This window comes from Pleurodeles waltl, chromosome 4_1 (genome assembly GCF_031143425.1).
Source record: "Pleurodeles waltl isolate 20211129_DDA chromosome 4_1, aPleWal1.hap1.20221129, whole genome shotgun sequence".
Taxonomy (NCBI): Eukaryota; Metazoa; Chordata; class Amphibia; order Caudata; family Salamandridae; genus Pleurodeles; species Pleurodeles waltl.
Genome location: NC_090442.1, coordinates 41,182,125 through 41,207,790, shown reverse-complemented (window position 1 = coordinate 41,207,790; position 25,666 = coordinate 41,182,125). Strand labels below are relative to the sequence as shown.

General features: G+C 41.0%; 1 non-coding gene across 1 annotated transcript; it reads left to right on the top strand.

Moving 5' to 3' along the window:
- Nucleotides 1-8,304: 8,304 nt before the first annotated feature.
- Nucleotides 8,305-8,377, top strand: TRNAR-UCG (transfer RNA arginine (anticodon UCG)). Its single transcript has one exon. It is a non-coding gene; the product is annotated as a tRNA-Arg (tRNA).
- The last annotated feature ends 17,289 nt before the right edge of the window (nt 8,378-25,666 follow it).

Genomic DNA, 25,666 nt, shown 5'->3' with positions numbered 1-25,666 from the left:
CTTGAGATCTTTCTGAGATACTATCTCACAGACTTCTTATGAATGAGGAACTCTGAAATTGTCACATTCCAATTTGAACGTCCTTAAAACTCTGCTGGCTATTCAAATGGGCAGATTGTTTTTTAAATTCCTTTCTGTCCCGAGTTGTAGTTATATTGATACAGAGGCATAATTGTTGAATGATATATATTGGTTTGATTGAAATATGTTCGTAGAGGTGGTGATAGGCTTTCTGTGTCTGTCTGAGAGCAAGGACCGGTTAACGTCTTTTTCCAAGAGCAGTTTGTTGTGAAAGGTATCAGGCAAAGGAGTATGTATTGTGATGTGGTTCTCTGACTGCTTCTGTCCACTTGCCAAAAGTTCCAAGGCCCTATGATAGCACAAAAACGGTAAGATTGAAGTGGTGGGTGCCGGAGGTTTAAAATGGGCAGTTTAATTAAAGACAGAAAAGTGAAACGAATGACTGCAGAAATACTGTGGGCCATATTTATACTTTTTGACGCTAAACTGCGCTAACGCAGTTTAGCGTCAAATAAATTAGCGCCGTCTAACGCCATTCTGAAGCGCCATGCGGGCGCCGTATTTATAGAATGGCGTTAGCCGGCGTTAGCCGACCGGCGCAGCCTGGTGTGCGTGGGAAAAAACCACGTACACCAGGCGGCGCCGGCGAAGGGGAAAATGGCGTATGGGCGTCTCAAAATGGGGCAAGTCAGGTTGAGTCCAAAAAATCGTCTTAACCTGATTTGCGCCATTTCTTTACGACGCCCATCCCCCATTAACATGACTACTGTCTTAGCAAAGACAGGAGTCATGCCCCCTTGCCCAATGGCCATGCCCAGGGGACTTCTGTCCCCTGGGCATGGTCATTGGGCATAGTGGCATGTAGGGGGGCACAAATCAGGCCCCCCTATGCCACAAAAAAAAATAAAAAAAATACTTACCTGAACTTACCTTAATGTCCCTGGGGTGGGTCCCTCCATCCTTGGGTGTCCTCCTGGGGTGGGCAAGGGTGGCAGGGGGTGTCCCTGGGGGCAGGGGAGGGCACCTCTGGGCTCATTCTGAGCCCACAGGTCCCTTAACGCCTGCCCTGACCCAGGCGTTAAAATCCAGCGCAAATGCAGGGTTTTTTGGCCCGCCCACTCCCGGGCGTGATTTTTGCCCGGGAGTATAAATACCACGAACATGCCTGGGAGTAATTTTTTTAGACGGGAACGCCTACCTTGCATCTCATTAACGCAAGGAAGGTGTTCATGCAAAAAAATTACGCTAACTCCATGGACTTTGGCGCTAGACGCGTCTAACGCCAAAGTATAAATATGGAGTTAGTTTTGCGTCGAAATTGCGTCAAAAAAAACGACGCAATTTCGGCGCAAACGGAGTATAAATATGCCCCTCTATGTGGCCATGAACTGAGATAAAAGGATGATTTTGGAACTCTGTCTTGCAGATTACACTCAATGCCGCAATGGATAGGGCACTACTCTCACAGACCAGGGTGCGCAAGTTTAAGTCTATCTGAGGTGCACACCCTGAACTAATACTTTTTTGCTGAAACCTAATCATATTGTTTACTCTTCCTTGTAGCAGCTTACCAGGATGATAGTATATTGCAACAGAACCATTCCACTTCTTCACTGAAAAGAGTCATGCTGGTTACCCAAATGGGCAGCGTGTCATTTTATACAGCTTTCTTTATTGAAATTAAACTTGGACTCACGTAAAATATTCTCTTTCAAAATGATTGTTTTGAGCTGCTGTGAATTTTATTTCTAGAGGTGGTGACATGCCTTCAGGTACGTGCTTAGGTCAAGGCCCTGTTCATGTCACTTGTATAAGCTAATTCAGGGAGCAAATTAGCAAGTCAAGAAATGGGAAGTCTGAACTACTGTCAAAGCAGTTTCATTCTCTTTTCAAATAATCCAAAAATACCATTGCAGCATAAAACAGAGTATTCAATAAAAGAAGAAAGGAGGATGAACGGCAAAAAAGCACATCATAAGATATGAAACTTTGGAAATTATCAAGATATTGTTTGAAAAAACTCCTTTGATGGAAAGAAGATGAAGAACGGTATGGGATCCTGTCCTGCGCAACTGTAATTGTTATGTTCCACATCCATTCATACCACCTAACCCTAAACACCCAAACATATTGCAATCAGTGACCATGTGGCCTAATGGATAAGGCATCTGACTTCGAATCGGAAGAATGAGGGTTCGAGTCCATTCATGGTTGAGTCTTTTTCTCACAGCACCCAACTTATCTTTACATACAAACTGGAGGCACACTCTTACAGTACTCCTTTCACTCTCACTCATTAAGAAAGCCCAATACAAACTGCACAATCAGTCACGTTATGCCTTCAGCATTGCTACTTTTCTATCTTTCTGCCATACCAAAGTACCTCTTCATAAATGCCACGGATATGCAATACGTATGCAACAATATGACACGGCACAATCATTCTGAACAGAACTGTGGGCAGATGCAGTGCAGGGAGTGTGTGTGGGTGCAGAAAGCAGAAACTATGCATGCGTAGAAGCTCTATGATTTTCTTCAGGAATAATGCAAATTGTCCCTGTTGGAAAATGGGTTATTGGTAGGGCAGGTAGGTACCTACACCTAGCAACAAGCCACAAACCTCCACATAAGTACAGTTAGGTCTCAGTAAATTAATCCCAGCTCTACCCTTGGTAGCTTGGCATCGAGCGTCAAGGCTTAACTTAGGAGACAAAGTGTAAAGCATTCAAATATCACAAAACAGTAATTAAATAAAACACAGGAAACAGTTTAAAAATCCAAAACCAATTTATAAAAATAGCTTATATTTTTATCTTTAAAATGACACAAAAACGATTAAAATCGGTTCAGGGGAACCGGAGATATGAATTTTTAAAGTATTATTATTTTCTAGCGCTTAGAAACAAAAAGCGCCAATCGGGTCATCTGGTTGCACCAGGACCGGGGCAAAGTCAAACTTTCAGGCCGACCGCGATGGAGCCCTGCTCGGCTACAAGTCGCGGGAGGCCTCGGTTAAAAAGTTACCTTCTGACTTAGTCTCTTTTTTGATGTTTTTCTTCCCCGGGACGAACCTGCCAGTTGGATCCGACCTCCTGGGGCCCTTGTCCGGATACGCGAAGTCGGTTTCCTCGGTGGTGATTTTTACCTTCGGACTTAGTCGTTTTTTCGAGATGAAAATCCTTCGACCGGGGTAAACCTGGATCTTGATCCGACGTCCGTGGAGCCCTTCTCGGATACGATGGCTGGAAGGTCCCGGTCAACTTTTTACGTTCGGACTTAGTCTCTTTTTTGGATGTTTTTCTTTACCGGGACGAACCACGAAGTCAGGCCGGGTCGCGGTTGAGGCAAGCCGGCTAGAATTTCCGCGTCGGGTCGGTCACTTTATGGAGCTTTTTTCCAAAAATTCTCCAATCTTTTCCAAACTTCTGGGGCTTCACCCAGATGTTCTTTTAAGGTTCTTTTGGGGTCCACATCTCACCCCAAGGGTCCAGAAGTTCTGTGATGGTCCTTGGGAAGTGCGGACTTCAACTCCCAGAATGCACCTGGCGCAAACTCCTTTTTGGCCACTGGACAGTGGTCAGCTGGTCACTTTTTCAGGAGTTGGTGCAGGGGACTCTGGTTAGCAATTTTTCACCTGTAGCAAACAGGGAGTCCCTCCTTGAACCAGTGGAAGCCAGGCAAAGTCCTTCTTGTGGTGAAGCCCAAGTGTGCAGCTGGTGCAGTCTTTCTGAGTGCAGGGTCCAGGTGCAGGCCAGGGGTCCAGCAGGGCAGTCCTTCTTCTTCTTTAGTTCCTTTCTTGTTGAATTCTGGAGGGGATCTGAGGCGTGGGTGCAGGTCTGCCAGTTTTATCCTTGCTCCTGGGTGAAAAGCAGGGGGGCCCTGGTCCTCCAATCAGGGACAGGGTCGTCCCCCTGTGATGACCACTTCCTGGGAAGTGTGGCAAAAATCCATCCCAGAAGGCAACAGTCTCTAAAAATCCAAAATGGATGAATCTGATTTTTGGAGGAGAGATCTGGCTGAGCCCACCCACTGGTGTGGCTAAAAATCATAAACACACCCCTCTCCTGCCCTCTCTTAATCTAATCAAGGGGGCACCTAGCTGTCTGGGGTTGCAGGATGTGGGGGTGTTGCTGGGTGCTCCAGATGTCCTTCTCTGCCTTTGAAGACCAGTTTGGCAGCCCTCCCCCTTCCTACCTCACCATCTGCTGAGGGGAGATTTTCTCCCCCAAGCACATTCCTTTGTGTGAAGCCAGGCCACTTCACACCTCATTAAAGTAGCCTGGCAGAAGCTGCTGCAGGCTGGCCAATCAGAGCACAGCAGCAAAAACAATGCAGAGCTGAAATTGGCAACTTTTTAGGTAAAGTCTAAACTTTTTACCTGCACTAGTTATATTAAATCCAACAACTGGAAGTTGTGGGATTTATTATAACAATCAATTTGATACCAAATTCTTGGTATGTAACATTTAAGGAGACTTTAAAATTTTAAATAAAGTCTGCCCATTCTAGCCTATGAAGGCCATTTACTTCAATGAGGGAAAAACGAATTTGGCTGTTTTTACCTCACCAGGGCTTATAAATCTATTTTTATAAAGTCCCTGCTTATAGTTACATGGCACCCAGCCCTAGGGGCACATAGGGCACACCTTAGGGGTGACTTATATGTAAAAATAAGGTAGTTTAAGACTTTGGAAGTACCTTTAATTCCAAAGTCGAATTTGCATATAACTTTAATTTAAAAGCAGCCAGCAAGGCAGGCTTGCTTTTAAAATGACACTGGGCACCTCAGCAATGCACCTAGGTGTGCACCACCTATGCTGTGGTCCCTAAACCTACATGCCCTACCATATACTAGGGACTTAAAGGTAGGTTAACTTAGCCAATTATAATTAGCCTAATTTGCATATCCATTTTACACAGAGCACTGGCCCTGGGACTGGTAAGCAGTACCCAGGGCACAGCCAAGAGTCAGTAACCACCAGTACCTATCCAGAAAGAGTGGGGGTGATCAGGCAAAAAAAAAAGGACTTTCCTACAGTCCCTCAGAAAATGTATAGTACTAGAGAAGAATCATAAGGGATTGACCCAATTGCTGCCTTTGCTGTTGCCCCAATTGTGTAATCTGTCAAGGACTGGTCTCTTGCAGATTGAGGCACCTAGTTGCAATTGTGTGGTATAAATCACCCTTACAACCATTTTTGCTATAAACTTGAGATCTTTCTGAGATACTATCTCACAGACTTTTTATGAATGAGGAACTCTGAAATTGTCACATTCCAATTTGTACTTCCTTAAAACTATGCTGGTTATTCAAATGGGCAGATTGTTTTTTAAATTCCTTTCTGTCTCGAGTTGTAGTTATATTGATACAGAGGCATAATTGTTGAATGATGTATATTGGTTTGATTGAAATATGTTTATAGAGGTGGTGATAGGCTTTCTGTGTCTCTCTGAGAGCAAGGACCGGTTAACGTCTTTTTCCAAGAGCAGTTTGTTCTGAAAGGTATCAGGCAAAGGAGTATGTATTGTGATGTGGTTCTCTGACTGCTTCTGTCCACTTGCCAAAAGTCCCAAGGCGCTATGATAGCACAAAAACGGTAAGATTGAAGTGGTGGGTGGCGGAGGTTTAAAATGGTTAGTTTAGTTAAAGACAGAAAAGTGAAATGGATGACTGCAGAAATACTGTATGTGGCCATGAACTGAGATGAAAGGATGATTTTGGAACTCAGTCTTGCACATTACCCTCAATGCCGCAATGGATAGGGCACTACTCTCACAGACCAGGGTGTGTAAGTTTAAGTCTATCTGAGGTGCACACCCTGAACTAATACTTTTTTGCTGAAACCTAATCATATTGTTTACTCTTCCTCGTAGCAGCTTGCCAGGGTGATAGTATATTGCAACAGAACCGTTCCACTTCTTCACTGAAAAGAGTCATGCTGGTTACCCAAATGTGCAGCGTGTCATTTTATACAGCTTTCTTTATTGAAATTAAACTTGGACTCACTTAAAATATTCTCTTTCAAAATGATTGTTTTGAGCTGCTGTGAATTTTATTTTTTCTAGAGGTGGTGACAGGCCTTCAGGTACGTGCTTAGGTCAAGGCCCTGTTCATTTCACTTGTATAAGCTAATTCAGGGAGCAAATTAGCAAGTCAAGAAATGGGAACTCAGAACTACTGTCAAAGCAGTTTCATTCTCTTTTCAAATAATCCAAAAATCCCATTGCAGCATGAAATAGAGTATTAAATAAAAGAAGAAAGGAGGATTAACAGCAAAAAAGCACGTTATAAGATATGAAACTTTGGAAATTATCAAGATATTGTTTGAAAAAACTCCTTTGATGGAAAGAAGATGAAGAACGATATGGGATCCTGAACTGCACAACTGTAATTGATATGTTCCACATCCATTCATACCACCTAACCCTAAACACCCACACATATAGCAGGCAGTGACCATGTGGCCTAATGGATACGGCGTCTGACTTCAGATCAGAAGATTGAGGGTTCGAGTCCCTTCATGGATGAGTCTTTTTCTCACAGCACCCAACTTATCTTTACATACAAATTGGAGGCACACTCTTACAATACTCGTTTCACTCTCACTCATTAATAAAGCCCAACGCAAACTGCACAATCAGTCACACTATGCCTTCAGCATTGCTACTTTTCTGTCTTTCTGCCATACCAAAGTACCTCTTCAAAAATTCCACGGATATGCAATACGTATGCAACAATATGACATGGCACAATCATTCTGAACAGAACTGTGGGTAAATGCAGTGCAGGGTGTGTGTGCGCGTGCAGAAAGCAGAAACAATGCATGCGTAGAAGCTCTATGATTTTCTCCAGGAATTATGCAAATTGTCCCTCAGAAAAAGTATAGTACTAGAGAAGAATCATAAAGGATTGACACAATTGCTGCCTTTGCTGTTGCCCCAGTTGTGTAATCTGTCAAGGACTGATCTCTTGCAGATTGAGGCACCTAGTTGCAATTGTGTGGTAAAAATCACCCTTACAACCATTTTTGCTATAAACTTGAGATCTTTCTGAGATACTATCTCACAGACTTCTTATGAATGAGGAACTCTGAAATTGTCACATTCCAATTTGTACGTCCTTAAAACCATGCTGGTTATTCAAATCGGCAGATTGTTTTGTAAATTCCTTTCTGTCTCGAGTTGTAGCTATATTGATACAGAGGCATAATTGTTTGAATGATATATATTGGTTTGATTGAAATATGTTCGTAGAGGTGGTGATAGGCTTTCTGTGTCTGTCTGAGAGCAAGGACCGGTTAACGTCTTTTTCCAAGAGCAGTTTGTTGTGAAAGGTATCAGGCAAAGGAGTATGTATAGTGATGTGGTTCTCTGACTGCTTCTATCCACTTGCCAAAAGTTCCAAGGCCCTAGGATAGCACAAAAACAGTAAGATTGAAGTGGTGGGTGGCAGAGGTTTAAAATGGTTAGTTTAGTTAAAGACAGAAAAGTGAAATGGATGACTGCAGAAATACTGTATGTGGCCATGAACTGAGATGAAAGGATGATTTTGGAACTCAGTCTTGCACATTACCCTCAATGCCGCAATGGATAGGGCACTACTCTCACAGACCAGAGCGTGTAAGTTTAAGTCTATCTGAGGTGCACACCCTGAACGAATACATTTTTGCTGAAACCTAATCATATTGTTTACTCTTCCTCGTAGCAGCTTGCCAGGGTGATAGTATATTGCAACAGAACCACTCCACTTCTTCACTGAAAAGAGTCATGCTGGTTACCCAAATGTGCAGCGTGTCATTTTATACAGCTTTCTTTATTGAAATTAAACTTGGACTCACTTGAAATATTCTCTTTCAAAATTATTGTTTTGAGCTGCTGTGAATTTTATTTCTAGAGGTGGTAACAGACTTTCAGGTCCGTGCTTAGGTCAAGGCCCTGTTCATGTCACTTGTATAAGCTAATTCAGCGAGCAAATTAGCAAGTCAAGAAATGGGAACTCAGAACTACTGTCAAAGCAGTTTCATTCTCTTTTCAAATAATCCAAAAATCCCATTGCAGCATGAAAGAGAGTATTAAATAAAAGAAGAAAGGAGGATTAACGGCAAAAAAGCACGTTATAAGATATGAAACTTTGGAAATTATCAAGATATTGTTTGAAAAAACTCCTTTGATGGAAAGAAAATGAAGAACGGTATGGGATCCTGAACTGCGCAACTGTAATTGATATGGTCCACATCCATTCATACCACCTAACCCTAAACACCCAAACTTATTGCAGTCAGTGACCATGTGGCCTAATGGATAAGGTGTCTGACTTCGGATCAGAAGATTGAGGGTTCGAGTCCCTTCATGGTTGAGTCTTTTTCTCACAGCACCCAACTTATCTTTACAAACAAACTGGAGGCACACTCTTACAATACTCCTTTCACTCTCACTCATTAAGAAAGCCCAATACAAACTGCACAATCAGTCACATTATCCCTTCAGCATTGCTACTTTTCTGTCTTTCTGCCATACCAAAGTACCTCTTTATAAATGCCACGGATATGCAATACATATACAACAATATGACATGACACAATCATTCTGAACAGAACTGTGGGTAGATTCAGTGCAGGGAGTGTGTGTGCGTGCAGAAAGCAGAAAGTATGGATGCCTAGAAGCTCTATGATTTTCTCCAGGAATAATGCAAATTGTCCCTCAGAAAATGTATAGTACTAGAGAAGAATCATAAAGGATTGACACAATTGCAGCCTTTGCTGTTGCCCCAATTGTGTAATCTGTCAAGGACTGGTCTCTTGCAGATTGAGGCACCGAGTTGCAATTGTGTGGTATAAATCACCCCTACAACCATTTTTGCTATAAACTTGAGATCTTTCTGAGATACTATCTCACAAACTTCTTATGAATGAGGAACTCTGAAATTGTCACATTCCAATTTGTACGTCCTTAAAACCATGGTGGTTATTCAAATGGGCAGATTGTTTTGTAAATTCATTTCTGTCTCGAGTTGTAGCTGTATTGATACAGAGGCATAATTGTTTGAATTATATATATTGGTTTGGTTGAAGTATGTTAGTAGCGGTGCTGATAGGCTTTCTGTGTCTGTCTGAGAGCAAGGACCGGTTAACGTCTTTTTCCAAGAGCACTTTGTTGTGAAAGGTATCAGGCAAAGGAGTATGTATTGTCCTGTGGTTCTCTTACTGCTTCTGTCCACTTGCCAAAAGTTTCAAGGCCCTATGATAGCACAAAAACGGTAAGATTGAAGTGGTGGGTGCCGGAGGTTTAAAATGGTCAGTTTAAATAAAGACAGAAATGTGAAACGAATGACTGCAGAAATACTCTATGTGGCCATGAACTGAGATGAAAGGATGATTTTGGAACTCTGTCTTGCAGATTACCCTCAATGCCGCAATGGATAGGGCACTACTCTCACAGACCAGGGTGTGTAAGTTTAAGTCTATCTGAGGTGCACACCCTGAACTAATACATTTTTGCTGAAACCTAATCATATTGTTTACTCTTCCTCATAGCAGCTTGCCAGGGTGATAGTATATTGCAACAGAACCATTCCATTTCTTCACTGAAAAGAGTCATGCTGGTTACCCAAATGTGCAGCGTGTCATTTTATACAGCTTTCTTTATTGAAATTAAACTTGGACTCACTTGAAATATTCTCTTTCAAAATGATTGTTTTGAGCTGCTGTGAATTTTATTTCTAGAGGCGGTGACAGGCTTTCAGGTACGTGCTTAGGTCAAGGCACTGTTCATGTCACTTGTATAAGCTAATTCAGGGAGCAAATTAGCACGTCAAGAAATGGGAAGTCTGAACTACTATCAAAGCAGTTTCATTCTCTTTTCAAATAATCCAAAAATACCATTGCAGCATAAAACAGAGTATTCAATAAAAGAAGAAAGGAGGATTAACGGCAAATAAGCACATCATAAGATATGAAACTTTGGAAATTATCAAGATATTGTTTGAAAAAACTACTTTGATGGAAAGAAGATGAAGATCGTATGGGATCCTGTCCTGCGCAACTGTAATTGATATGTTCCACACCCATTCATACCACCTAACCCTAAACACCCAAACATATTGCAGTCAGTGACCATGTGGCCTAATGGATAAGGCGTCTGCCTTCAGATCAGAAGATTGAGGGTTCGAGTCCCTTCATGGTTGAGTCTTTTTCTCACGACACCCAACTTATCTTTACATACAAACTGGAGGCACACTCTTACAATACTCCTTTCACTCTCACTCATTAAGAAAGCCCAATACAAAACTGCACAATCAGTCACGTTATTCCTTCAGCATTGCTATTTTTCTGTCTTTCTGCCATACCAAAGTACCTCTTCATAAATGCCACGGATATGCAATACGTATGCAACAATATGACACGGCACAATCATTCTGAACAGAACTGTGGGTAGATGCAGTGCAGGGAGTGTGTGCGTGCAGAAAGCAGAAACTATGCATGCGTAGAAGCTCTATGATTTTCTCCAGGAATAATGCAAATTGTCCCTCAGAAAAAATATAGTATTGGAGAAGAATCATAAAGGATTGACACAATTGCTGCCTTTGCTGTTGCCCCAATTGTGTAATCTGTCAAGGACTGGTCTCTTGCAGATTGAGGCACCTAATTGCAATTGTGTGGTATAAATCACCCTTACAACCATTTTTGCTATAAACTTGAGATCTTTCTGAGATACTATCTCACAAACTTCTTATGAATGAGGAACTCTGAAATTGTCACATTCCAATTTGTACGTCCTTAAAACTCTGCTGGTTATTCAAATGGGCAGATTGTTTTTTAAATTCCTTTCTGTCTCGAGTTGTAGTTATATTGATACAGAGGCATAATTGTTGAATGATATATATTGGTTTGATTGAAATATGTTCGTAGAGGTGGTGATAGGCTTTCTGTGTCTGTCTGAGAGCAAGGACCGGTTAACGTCTTTTTCCAAGAGCAGTTTGTTGTGAAAGGTATCAGGCAAAGGAGTATGTATTGTGATGTGGTTCTCTGACTGCTTCTGTCCACTTGCCAAAAGTTCCAAGGCCCTATGATAGCACACAAACGGTAAGATTGAAGTGGTGAGTGCCGGAGGTTTAAAATGGTCAGTTTAATTAAAGACAGAAAAGTGAAACGAATGAGTGCAGAAATACTGTATGTGGCCATGAACTGAGATGAAAGGATGATTTTGGAACTCTGTCTTGCAGATTACCCTCAATGCCGCAATGGATAGGGCACTACTCTCACAGACCAGGGTGTGTAAGTTTAAGTCTATCTGAGGTGCACACCCTGAACTAATACATTTTTGCTGAAACCTAATCATATTGTTTACTCTTCCTCGTAGCAGCTTGCCAGAGTGATAGTATATTGCAACAGAACCATTGCACTTCTTCACTGAAAAGAGTCATGCTGGTTACCCAAATGTGCAGCGTGTCATTTTATACAGCTTTCTTTATTGAAATTAAACTTGGACTCACTTGAAATATTCTCGTTCAAAATGAATGTTTTGAGCTGCTGTGAATTTTATTTCTAGAGGTGGTGACAGGCTTTCAGGTACGTGCTTAGGTCAAGGCTCTGTTCATGTCACTTGTATAAGCTAATTCAGGGAGCAAATTAGCAAGTCAAGAAATGGGAAGTCTGAACTACTGTCAAAGCAGTTTCATTCTCTTTTCAAATAATCCCAAAATACCATTGCAGCATAAAACAGAGTATTCAATAAAAGAAGAAAGGAGGATTAACGGCAAAAAGGCACATCATAAGATATGAAACTATGGAAATAATCTAGATATTGTTTGAAAAAACTCCTTTGATGGAAAGAAGATGAAGAACGGTATGGGATCCTGTCCTGCGCACATGTAATTGATATGTTCCACATCCATTCATACCACCTAACCCTAAACACCCAAATCTAGTGCAGTCAGTGACCATGTGGCCAAATGGATAAGGCGTCTTACTTCAGATCAGAAGATTGAGGGTTCGAGTCCCTTCATGGATGAATCTTTTTCTCACAGCACCCAACTTATCTTTACATACAAACTGGAAACACACTTTTACAATACTCCTTTCACTCTCACTCATTAAGAAAGCCCAATGCAAACTGCACAATCAGTCACGTTATGCCTTCAGCATTGCTACTTTTCTGTCTTTCTGCCATACCAAAGTACCTCTTCATAAATGCCACGGATATGCAATACGTATACAACAATATGACATGGCACAATCATTCTGAACAGAACTGTGGGTAGATTCAGTGCAGGGAGTGTGTGCGTGCAGAAAGCAGAAACTATGCATGGGTAGAAGCTCTATGATTTTCTCCAGGAATAATGCAAATTGTCCCTCAGAAAAAGTATAGTACTAGAGAAGAATCATAAAGGATTGACACAATTGCTGCCTTTGCTGTTGCCCCAGTTGTGTAATCTGTCAAGGACTGGTCTCTTGCAGATTGAGGCACCTAGTTGCAATTGTGTGGTATAAATCACCCTTACAACCATTTTTGCTATAAACTTGAGATCTTTCTGAGATACTATCTCACAGACTTCTTATGAATGAGGAACTCTGAAATTGTCACATTCCAATTTGTACGTCCTTAAAACTCTGCTGGTTATTCAAATGGGCAGATTGTTTTTTAAATTCCTTTCTGTCTCGAGTTGTAGTTCTATTGATACAGAGGCATAATTGTTGAATGCTATATATTGGTTTGATTGAAATATGTTCGTAGAGGTGGTGATAGGCTTTCTGTGTCTGTCTGAGAGCAAGGACCGGTTAACGTCTTTTTCCAAGAGCAATTTGTTGTGAAAGGTATCAGGCAAAGGAGTATGTATAGTGATTTGGTTCTCTGACTGCTTCTGTCCACTTGCCAAAAGTTCCAAGGCCCTATGATAGCACAAAAACGGTAAGATTGAAGTGGAGGGTGCCGGAGGTTTAAAATGGTCAGTTTAATTAAAGACAGAAAAGTGAAACGAATGACTGCAGAAATACTGTATGTGGCCATGAACTGAGATGAAAGGATGATTTTGGAACTCTGTCTTGCAGATTACCCTCAATGCCGCAATGGATAGGGCACTACTCTCACAGACCAGGGTGTGTAAGTTTAAGTCTATCTGAGGTGAACACCCTGAACTAATACATTTTTGCTGAAACCTAATCATATTGTTTACTCTTCCTCGTAGCAGCTTGCCAGGGTGATAGTATATTGCAACGGAACCATTCCACTTCTTCACTGAAAAGAGTCATGCTGGTTACCCAAATGTGCAGAGTGTCATTTTATACAGCTTTCTTTATTGAAATTGAACTTGGACTCACTTGAAATATTCTCTTTCAAAATGAATGTTTTGAGCTGCTGTGAATTTTATTTCTAGAGGTGGTGACAGGCTTTCAGGTACGTGCTTAGGTCAAGGCCCTGTTCATGTCACTTGTATAAGCTAATTCAGGGAGCAAATTAGCAAGTCAAGAAATGGGAAGTCTGAACTACTGTCAAAGCAGTTTCATTCTCTTTTCAAATAATCCAAAAATACCATTGCAGCATAAAACAGAGTATTCAATAAAAGAAGAAAGGAGGATTAACGGCAAAAAAGCACAGCATAAGATATGAAACTTTGGAAATTATCTAGATATTGTTTGAAAAAACTCCTTTGATGGAAAGAAGATGAAGAACGGTATGGGATCCTGTCCTGTGCACCTGTAATTGATATGTTCCACATCCATTCATACCACCTAACCCTAAACACCCAAACATATTGCAGTCAGTGACCATGTGGCCTAATGGATAAGGCGTCTGACTTCGGATCAGAAGATTGACGGTTCGGGTCCCTTCATGGTTGAGTCTTTTTGTCACAGCAGCCAACCTATCTTTACATACAAACTGGAAACACACTCTTACAATACTCCTTTCACTCTCACTCATTAAGAAAGCCCAATGCAAACTGCACAATCAGTCACGTTATGCCTTCAGCATTGCTACTTTTCTGTCTTTCTGCCATACCAAAGTACCTCTTCATAAATGCCACGGATATGCAATACGTATACAACAATATGACATGGCACAATAATTCTGAACAGAACTGTGGGAAGATTCAGTGCAGGGAGTGTGTGCGTGCAGAAAGCAGAAACTATGCATGGGTAGAAGCTCTATGATTTTGTCCAGGAATAATGCAAATTGTCCCTCAGAAAAAGTATAGTACTAGAGAAGAATCATAAAGGATTGACACAATTGCTGCCTTTGCTGTTGCCCCAGTTGTGTAATCTGTCAAGGACTGGTCTCTTGCAGATTGAGGCACCTAGTTGCAATTGTGTGGTAAAAATCACCCTTACAACCATTTTTGCTATAAACTTGAGATCTTTCTGAGATACTATCTAACAGATTTCTTATGAATGAGGAACTCTGAAATTGTCACATTCCAATGTGTACGTCCTTAAAACTCTGCTGGTTATTCAAATGGGCAGATTGTTTTTTAAATTCCTTTCTGTCTCGAGTTGTAGTTATATTGATACAGAGGCATAATTGTTGAATGATATATATTGGTTTGATTGAAATATGTTCGTAGAGGTGGTGATAGGCTTTCTGTGTCTGTCTGAGAGCAAGGACCGGTTAACGTCTTTTTCCAAGAGCAAATTGTTGTGAAAGGTATCAGGCAAAGGAGTATGTATTGTGATGTGGTTCTCTGACTGCCTCTGTCCACTTGACAAAAGTTCCAAGGCCCTATGATAGCACAAAAACGGTAAGATTGAAGTGGTGGGTGGTGGAGGTTTAAAATGGTCAGATTAATTAAAGACAGAAAAGTGAAACGAATGACTGCAGAAATACTCTATGTGGCCATGAACTGAGATGAAAGGATGATTTTGGAACTCTGTCTTGCAGATTACCCTCAATGCCGCAATGGATAGGGCACTACTCTCACAGACCAGGGTGTGTAAGTTTAAGTCTATCTGAGATGCACACCCTGAACTAATACATTTTTGCTGAAACCTAATCATAGTGTTTACTCTTCCTTGTAGGAGCTTGCCAGGGTGATAGTATATTGCAACAGAACCATTCCACTTCTTCACTGAAAAGAGTCATGCTGGTTACCCAAATGTGCAGCGTGTCATTTTATACAGCTTTCTTTATTGAAATTAAACTTAGACTCACTTGAAATATTCTCTATCAAAATGATTGCTTTGAGCTGCTGTGAATTTTATTTCCACAGGTGGTGACAGGTTTTCAGGTACGTGCTTAGGTCAAGGCCCTGTTCATGTCACTTGTATAAGCTAATTCAGGGAGCAAATTAGGAAGTCAAGAAATGGGAAGTCTTAACTACTGTCAAAGCAGTTTCATTCTCTTTTCAAATAATCCAAAAATACCATTGCAGCATAAAACAGAGTATTCAATAAAAGAAGAAAGGAGGATTAACGGCAAAAAAGGACATCATAAGATATGAAACTTTGGAAATTGAAAAGATATTGTTAGAAAAAACTGCTTTGATGGAAAGAAGATGAAGAACGGTATGGGATCCTGTCCTGCGCAACTGTAATTGATATGTTCCACATCCATTCATACCACCTAACCCTAAACACCCAAACATACTGCAGTCAGTGACCATGTGGCCTAATGGATAAGGTGTCTGACTTCGGATCAGAAGATTGAGGGTTCGAGTCCCGTCATGGATGAGTCTTTTTCTCACAGCAACCAACTTATCTTTACATACAAACTGGAAACACACTCTTACAATACTCCTTTCACTCTCACTCATTAAGAAAGCCCAATGCAAACTGCACAATCAGTCACGTTATGCCTTCAGCATTGCTACTTTTCTGTCTTTCTGCCATACCAAAGTACCTCTTCATAAATGCCACGGATATGCAATACGTATACAACAATATGACATGGCACAATCATTCTGAACAGAACTGTGGGTAGATTCAGTGCAGGGAGTGTGTGCGTGCAGAAAGCAGAAACTATGCATGGGTAGAAGCTCTATGATTTTCTCCAGGAATAATGCAAATTGTCCCTCAGAAAAAGTATAGTACTAGAGAAGAATCATAAAGGATTGACACAATTGCTGCCTTTGCTGTTGCCCCAGTTGTGTTATCTGTCAAGGACTGGTCTCTTGCAGATTGAGGCACCTAGTTGCAATTGTGTGGTCAAAATCACCCTTACAACCATTTTTGCTATAAACTTGAGATCTTTCTGAGATACTATCTATCACAGACTTCTTATGAATGAGGAACTCTGAAATTGTCACATTCCAATTTGAACGTCCTTAAAACTCTGCTGGCTATTCAAATGGGCAGATTGTTTTTTAAATTCCTTTCTGTCCCGAGTTGTAGTTATATTGATACAGAGGCATAATTGTTGAATGATATATATTGGTTTGATTGAAATATGTTCGTAGAGGTGGTGATCGGCTTTCTGTGTCTGTCTGAGAGCAAGGACCGGTTAACGTCTTTTTCCAAGAGCAGTTTGTTGTGAAAGGTATCAGGCAAAGGAGTATGTATTGTGATGTGGTTCTCTGACTGCTTCTGTCCACTTGCCAAAAGTTCCAAGGCCCTATGATAGCACAAAAACGGTAAGATTGAAGTGGTGGGTGCCGGAGGTTTAAAATGGGCAGTTTAATTAAAGACAGAAAAGTGAAACGAATGACTGCAGAAATACTGTGGGCCATATTTATACTTTTTGACGCTAAACTGCGCTAACGCAGTTTAGCGTCAAATAAATTAGCGCCGTCTAACGCCATTCTGAAGCGCCATGCGGGCGCCGTATTTATAGAATGGCGTTAGCCGGCGTTAGCCGACCGGCGCAGCCTGGTGTGCGTGGGAAAAAACCACATACACCAGGCAGCGCCGGCGAAGGGGAAAATGGTGTATGGGCGTCTCAAAATGGGGCAAGTCAGGTTGAGTCCAAAAAATCGTCTTAACCTGATTTGTGCCATTTTTTTACGACGCCCATCCCCCATTAACATGACTACTGTCTTAGCAAAGACAGGAGTCATGCCCCCTTGCCCAATGGCCATGCCCAGGGGACTTCTGTCCCCTGGGCATGGTCATTGGGCATAGTGGCATGTAGGGGGGCACAAATCAGGCCCCCCTATGCCACAAAAAAAAATAAAAAAAATACTTACCTGAACTTACCTTAATGTCCCTGGGGTGGGTCCCTCCATCCTTGGGTGTCCTCCTGGGGTGGGCAAGGGTGGCAGGGGGTGTCCCTGGGGGCAGGGGAGGGCACCTCTGGGCTCATTCTGAGCCCACAGGTCCCTTAACGCCTGCCCTGACCCAGACGTTAAAATCCAGCGCAAATGCAGGGTTTTTTGGCCCGCCCACTCCCGGGCGTGATTTTTGCCCGGGAGTATAAATACCACGAACATGCCTGGGAGTAATTTTTTTAGACGGGAACGCCTACCTTGCATCTCATTAACGCAAGGAAGGTGTTCACGCCAAAAAATTACGCTAACTCCATGGACTTTGGCGCTAGACGCGTCTAACGCCAAAGTATAAATATGGAGTTAGTTTTGCGTCGAAATTGCGTCAAAAAAACGACGCAATTTCGGTGCAAACGGAGTATAAATATGCCCCTCTATGTGGCCATGAACTGAGATAAAAGGATGATTTTGGAACTCTGTCTTGCAGATTACACTCAATGCCGCAATGGATAGGGCACTACTCTCACAGACCAGGGTGTGTAAGTTTAAGTCTACCTGAGGTGCACACCCTGAACTAATACTTTTTTGCTGAAACCTAATCATATTGTTTACTCTTCCTCGTAGCAGCTTGCCAGGGTGATAGTATATTGCAACAGAACCATTCCACTTCTTCACTGAAAAGAGTCATGCTGGTTACCCAAATGGGCAGCGTGTCATTTTATACAGCTTTCTTTATTGAAATTAAACTTGGACTCACTTAAAATATTCTCTTTCAAAATGATTGTTTTGAGCTGCTGTGAATTTTATTTCTAGAGGTGGTGACAGGCTTTCAGGTACGTGCTTAGGTCAAGGCCCTGTTCATGTCACTTGTATAAGCTAATTCAGGGAGCAATTTAGCAAGTCAAGAAATGGGAAGTCTGAACTACTGTCAAAGCAGTTTCATTCTCTTTTCAAATAATCCAAAAATACCATTGCAGCATAAAACAGAGTATTCAATAAAAGAAGAAAGGAGGATTAACGGCAAAAAAGCACATCATAAGATATGAAACTTTGGAAATTATCTAGATATTGTTTGAAAAAACTCCTTTGATGGAAAGAAGATGAAGAACGGTATGGGATCCTGTCCTGCGCACCTGTAATTGATATGTTCCACATCCATTCATACCACCTAACCCTAAACACCCAAACATATTGCAGTCAGTGACCATGTGGCCTAATGGATAAGGGGTCTGACTTCGGATCAGAAGATTGAGGGTTCGAGTCCCTTCATGGTTGAATCTTATTCTCACAGCACCCAACTTATCTTTACATACAAACTGGAAACACACTCTTACAATACTCCTTTCACTCTCACTCATTAAGAAAGCCCAATGCAAACTGCACAATCAGTCACGTTATGCCTTCAGCATTGCTACTTTTCTGTCTTTCTGCCATACCAAAGTACCTCTTCATAAATGCCACGGATATGCAATACGTATACAACAATATGACATGGCACAATCATTCTGAACAGAACTGTGGGTAGATTCAGTGCAGGGAGTGTGTGCGTGCAGAAAGCAGAAACTATGCATGGGTAGAAGCTCTATGATTTTCTCCAGGAATAATGCAAATTGTCCCGCAGAAAAAGTATAGTACTAGAGAAGAATCATAAAGGATTGACACAATTGCTGCCTTTGCTGTTGCCCCAGTTGTGTAATCTGTCAAGGACTGGTCTCTTGCAGATTGAGGCACCTAGTTGCAATTGTATGGTAAAAATCACCCTTACAACCATTTTTGCTATAAACTTGAGATCTTTCTGAGATACTATCTCACAGACTTCTTATGAATGAGGAACTCTGAAATTGTCACATTCCAATTTGTACGTCCTTAAAACTATGCTGGTTATTCAAATGGGCAGATTGTTTTTTAAATTCCTTTCTGTCTCGAGTTGTAGTTATATTGATACAGAGGCATAATTGTTGAATGGTATATATTGGTTTCATTGAAATATGTTCGTAGAGGTGGTGATAGGCTTTCTGTGTCTGTCTGAGAGCAAGGACCGGTTAATGTCTTTTTCCAAGAGCAGTTTGTTGTGAAAGGTATCAGGCAAAGGAGTATGTATTGTGATGTGGTTCTCTGACTGCTTCTGTCCACTTGCCAAAAGTTCCAAGGCCCTATGATAGCACAAAAACGGTAAGATTGAAGTGGTGGGTGCCGGAGGTTTAAAATGGTTAGTTTAATTAAAGACAGAAAAGTGAAAAGAATGACTGCAGAAATACTGTATGTGGCCATGAACTGAGATGAAAGGATGATTTTGGAACTCTGTTTTGCAGATTACCCTCAATGCCGCAATGGATAGGGCACTACTCTCACAGACCAGGGTGTGTAAGTTTAAGTCTATCTGAGGTGCACACCCTGAACTAATACATTTTTGCTGAAACCTAATCATATTGTTTACTCTTCCTCGTAGCAGCTTGCCAGGGTGATAGTATATTGCAACAGAACCATTCCACTTCTTCACTGAAAAGAGTCATGCTGGTTACCCAAATGTGCAGCGTGTCATTTTACACAGCTTTCTTTATTGAAATTAAACTTGGACTCACTTGAAATATTCTCTTTCAAAATGAATGTTTTGAGCTGCTGTGAATTGTATTTTCTAGAGGTGGTGACAGGCTTTCAGGTACGTGCTTAGGTCAAGGCCCTGTTCATGTCACTTGAATAAGCTAATTCAGGGAGCAAATTAGCAACTCAAGAAATGGGAAATCTGAACTTCTGTCAAAGCAGTTTCATTCTCTTTTCAAATAATCCAAAAACACCATTGCAGCATAATACAGAGTATTCAATAAAAGAAGAAAGGAGGATTAACGGCAAAAAAGCACAGCATAAGATATGAAACTTTGGAAATTATCTAGATATTGTTTGAAAAAACTCCATTGATGGAAAGAAGATGAAGAACGGTATGGGATCCTGTCCTGCGCACCTGTAATTGATATGTTCCACATCCATTCATATCACCTAACCCTAAACACCCAAACATATTGCAGTCAGTGACCATGTGGCCTAATGGATAAGGCATCTGACTTCAGATCAGAAGATTGAGGGTTCGAGTCCCTTCATGGTTGAGTCTTTTTCTCACAGCACCCAACTTATCTTTACATACAAACTGGAAATACACTCTTACAATACTCATTTCACTCTCACTCATTAAGAAAGCCCAATGCAAACTGCACAATCAGTCACGTTATGCCTTCAGCATTGCTACTTTTCTGTCTTTCTGCCATACCAAAGTACCTCTTCATAAATGCCACGGATATGCAATACGTACACAACAATATGAAATGGCACAATCATTCCGAACAGAACTGTGGGTAGATTCAGTGCAGGGAGTGTGTGCGTGCAGAAAGCAGAAACTATGCATGGGTAGAAGCTCTATGATTTTCTCCAGGAATAATGCAAATTGTCCCTCAGAAAAAGTATAGTACTAGAAAAGAATCATAAAGGATTGACACAATTGCTGCCTTTGCTGTTGCCCCAGTTGTGTAATCTGTCAAGGACTGGTCTCTTGCAGATTGAGGCACCTAGTTGCAATTGTGTGGTAAAGATCACCCTTACAACCATTTTTGCTATAAACTTGAGATCTTTCTGAGATACTATCTCACAGACTTCTTATGAATGAGGGACTCTGAAATTGTCACATTCCAATCTGTACGTCCTTAAAACTCTGCTGGTTATTCAAATGGGAATTGTTTTTTAAATTCCTTTCTGTCTCGAGTTGTAGTTATATTGATACAGAGACATAATTGTTGAATGATATATATTGGTTTGATTGAAATATGTTCGTAGAGGTGGTGATAGGCTTTCTGTGTCTGTCTGAGAGCAAGGACCGGTTAACGTCTTTTTCCAAGAGCAGTTTGTTGTGAAAGGTATCAGGCAAAGGAGTATGTATTGTGATGTGGTTCTCTGACTGCTTCTGTCCACTTGCCAAAAGTTCCAAGGCCCTATGATAGCACAAAAACGGTAAGATTGAAGTGGTGGGTGCCGGAGGTTTAAAATGGTCAGTTTAATTAAAGACAGAAAAGTGAAAGGAATGACTGCAGAAATACTGTATGTGGCCATGAACTGAGATGAAAGGATGATTTGGGAACTCTGTCTTGCAGATTACCCTCAATGCCGCAATGGATAGGGCACTGCTCTCACAGACCAGGGTGTGTAAGTTTAAGTCTATCTGAGGTGCACAGCCTGAACTAATACATTTTTGCTGAAACCTAATCATATTGTTTACTCTTCCTCATAGCAGCTTACCAGGGTGATAGTATATTGCAACAGAACCATTCCACTTCTTCACTGAAAAGAGTCATGCTGGTTACCCAAATGTGCAGCGTGTCATTTTATAAACTTTCTTTATTGAAATTAAACTTGGACTCACTTGAAATATTCTCTTTCAAAATGATTGTTTTGAGCTGCTGTGAATTGTATTTTCTAGAGGTGGTGACAGGCTTTCAGGTACGTGCTTAGGTCAAGGCCCTGTTCATGTCACTTGAATAAGCTAATTCAGGGAGCAAATTAGCAAGTCAAGAAATGGGAAGTCTGAACTACTGTCAAAGCAGTTTCATTCTCTTTTCAAATAATCCAAAAATACCATTGCAGCATAAAACAGAGTATTCAATAAAAGAAGAAAGGAGGATTAACGGCAAAAAAGCACAGCATAAGATATGAAACTTTGGAAATTATCTAGATATTGTTTGAAAAAACTCCATTGATGGAAAGAAGATGAAGAACGGTATGGGATCCTGTCCTGCGCACCTGTAATTGATATGTTCCACATCCATTCATACCACCTAACCCTAAACACCCAAACATATTGCAGTCAGGGACCATGTAGCCTAATGGATAAGGCTTCTGACTTCAGATCAGAAGATGGAGGGTTCGAGTCCCTTCATGGTTGAGTCTTTTTCTCACAGCACCCAACTTATCTTTACATACAAACTGGAAATACACTCTTACAATACTCCTTTCACTCTCACTCATTAAGAAAGCCCAATGCAAACTGCACAATCAGTCATGTTATGCCTTCAGCATTGCTACTTTTCTGTCTTTCTGCCATACCAAAGTACCTCTTCATAAATGCCACGGATATGCAATACGTACACAACAATATGACTTGGCACAATCATTCCGAACAGAACTGTGGGTAGATTCAGTGCAGGGAGTGTGTGCGTGCAGAAAGCAGAAACTAAACATGGGTAGAAGCTCTAAGATTTTCTCCAGGAATAATGCAAATTGTCCCTCAGAAAAAGTATAGTACTAGAAAAGAATCATAAAGGATTGACACAATTGCTGCCTTTGCTGTTGCCCCAGTTGTGTAATCTGTCAAGGACTGGTCTCTTGCAGATTGAGGCACCTAGTTGCAATTGTGTGGTAAAGATCACCCTTACAACCATTTTTGCTATACACTTGAGATCTTTCTGAGATACTATCTCACAGACTTCTTATGAATGAGGAACTCTGAAATTGTCACATTCCAATCTGTACTTCCTTAAAACTCTGCTGGTTATTCAAATGGGCAGATTGTTTTTTAAATTCCTTTCTGTCTCGAGTTGTAGTTATATTGATACAGAGGCATAATTGTTGAATGATATATATTGGTTTCATTGAAATATGTTCGTAGAGGTGGTGATAGGCTTTCTGTGTCTGTCTGAGAGCAAGGACCGGTTAATGTCTTTTTCCAAGAGCAGTTTGTTGTGAAAGGTATCAGGCAAAGGAGTATGTATTGTGATGTGGTTCTCTTACTGCTTCTGTCCTCTTGCCAAAAGTTCCAAGGCCCTATGATAGCACAAAAACGGTAAGATTGAAGTGGTGGGTGCCGGAGGTTTAAAATGGTTAGTTTAATTAAAGACAGAAAAGTGAAACGAATGACTGCAGAAATACTGTATGTGGCCATGAACTGAGATGAAAGGATGATTTTGGAACTCTGTCTTGCAGATTATCCTCAATGCCGCAATGGATAGGGCACTACTCTCACAGACCAGGGTGTGTAAGTTTAAGTCTATCTGAGGTGCACACCCTGAACTAATACATTTTTGCTGAAACCTAATCATATTGTTTACCCTTCCTCGTAGCAGCTTGCCAGGGTGATAGTATATTGCAACAGAACCATTCCACTTCTTCACTGAAAAGAGTCATGCTGGTTACCCAAATGTGCAGGTTGTCATTTTACACAGCTTTCTTTATTGAAATTAAACTTGGACTCACTTGAAATATTCTCTTTCAAAATGAATGTTTTGAGCTGCTGTGAATTGTATTTTCTAGAGGTGGTGACAGGCTTTCAGGTACGTGCTTAGGTCAAGGCCCTGTTCATGTCACTTGTATAAGCTAATTCAGGGAGCAAATTAGCAAGTCAAGAAATGGGAAGTCTGAACTACTGTCAAAGCAGTTTCATTCTCTTTTCAAATAATCCAAAAATACCATTGCAGCATAATACAGAGTATTCAATAAAAGAAGAAAGGAGGATTAACGGCAAAAAAGCACAGCATAAGATATGAAACTTTGGAAATTATCTAGATATTGTTTGAAAAAACTCCATTGATGGAAAGAAGATGAAGAACGGTATGGGATCCTGTCCTGCGCACCTGTAATTGATATGTTCCACATCCATTCATACCACCTAACCCTAAACACCCAAACATATTGCAGTCAGTGACCATGTGGCCTACTGGATAAGGCGTCTGACTTAAGATTGAGGGTTCGAGTCCCTTCATGGTTGAGTCTTTTTCTCACAGCACCCAACTTATCTTTACATACAAACTGGAAATACACTCTTACAATACTCCTTTCACTCTCACTCATTAAGAAAGCCCAATGCAAACTGCACAATCAGTCACGTTATGCCTTCAGCATTGCTACTTTTCTGTCTTTCTGCCATACCAAAGTACCTCTTCATAAATGCCACGGATATGCAATACGTACACAACAATATGACATGGCACAATCATTCCGAACAGAACTGTGGGTAGATTCAGTGCAGGGAGTGTGTGCGTGCAGAAAGCAGAAACTATGCATGGGTAGAAGCTCTATGATTTTCTCCAGGAATAATGCAAATTGTCCCTCAGAAAAAGTATAGTACTAGAAAAGAATCATAAAGGATTGACACAATTGCTGCCTTTGCTGTTGCCCCAGTTGTGTAATCTGTCAAGGACTGGTCTCTTGCAGATTGAGGCACCTAGTTGCAATTGTGTGGTAAAGATCACCCTTACAACCATTTTTGCTATAAACTTGAGATCTTTCTGAGATACTATCTCACAGACTTCTTATGAATGAGGAACTCTGAAATTGTCACATTCCAATCTGTACGTCCTTAAAACTCTGCTGGTTATTCAAATGGGAATTGTTTTTTAAATTCCTTTCTGTCTCGAGTTGTAGTTATATTGATACAGAGGCATAATTGTTGAATGATATATATTGGTTTGATTGAAATATGTTCGTAGAGGTGGTGATAGGCTTTCTGTGTCTGTCTGAGAGCAAGGAACGGTTAACGTCTTTTTCCAAGAGCAGTTTGTTGTGAAAGGTATCAGGCAAAGGAGTATGTATTGTGATGTGGTTCTCTGACTGCTTCTGTCCACTTGCCAAAAGTTCCAAGGCCCTATGATAGCACAAAAACGGTAAGATTGAAGTGGTGGGTGCCGGAGGTTTAAAATGGTCAGTTTAATTAAAGACAGAAAAGTGAAACGAATGACTGCAGAAATACTGTATGTGGCCATGAACTGAGATGAAAGGATGATTTGGGAACTCTGTCTTGCAGATTACCCTCAATGCCGCAATGGATAGGGCACTGCTCTCACAGACCAGGGTGTGTAAGTTTAAGTCTATCTGAGGTGCACAGCCTGAACTAATACATTTTTGCTGAAACCTAATCATATTGTTTACTCTTCCTCGTAGCAGCTTACCAGGGTGATAGCATATTGCAACAGAACCATTCCACTTCTTCACTGAAAAAAGTCATGCTGGTTACCCAAATGTGCAGCGTGTCATTTTATAAACTTTCTTTATTGAAATTAAACTTGGACTCACTTGAAATATTCTCTTTCAAAATGATTGTTTTGAGCTGCTGTGAATTGTATTTTCTAGAGGTGGTGACAGGCTTTCAGGTACGTGCTTAGGTCAAGCCCCTGTTCATGTCACTTGAATAAGCTAATTCAGGGAGCAAATTAGCAAGTCAAGAAATGGGAAGTCTGAACTACTGTCAAAGCAGTTTCATTCTCTTTTCAAATAATCCAAAAATACCATTGCAGCATAAAACAGAGTATTCAATAAAAGAAGAAAGGAGGATTAACGGCAAAAAAGCACAGCATAAGATATGAAACTTTGGAAATTATCTAGATATTGTTTGAAAAAACTCCATTGATGGAAAGAAGATGAAGAACGGTATGGGATCCTGTCCTGCGCACCTGTAATTGATATGTTCCACATCCATTCATACCACCTAACCCTAAACACCCAAACATATTGCAGTTAGTGACCATTTGGCCTAATGGATAAGGC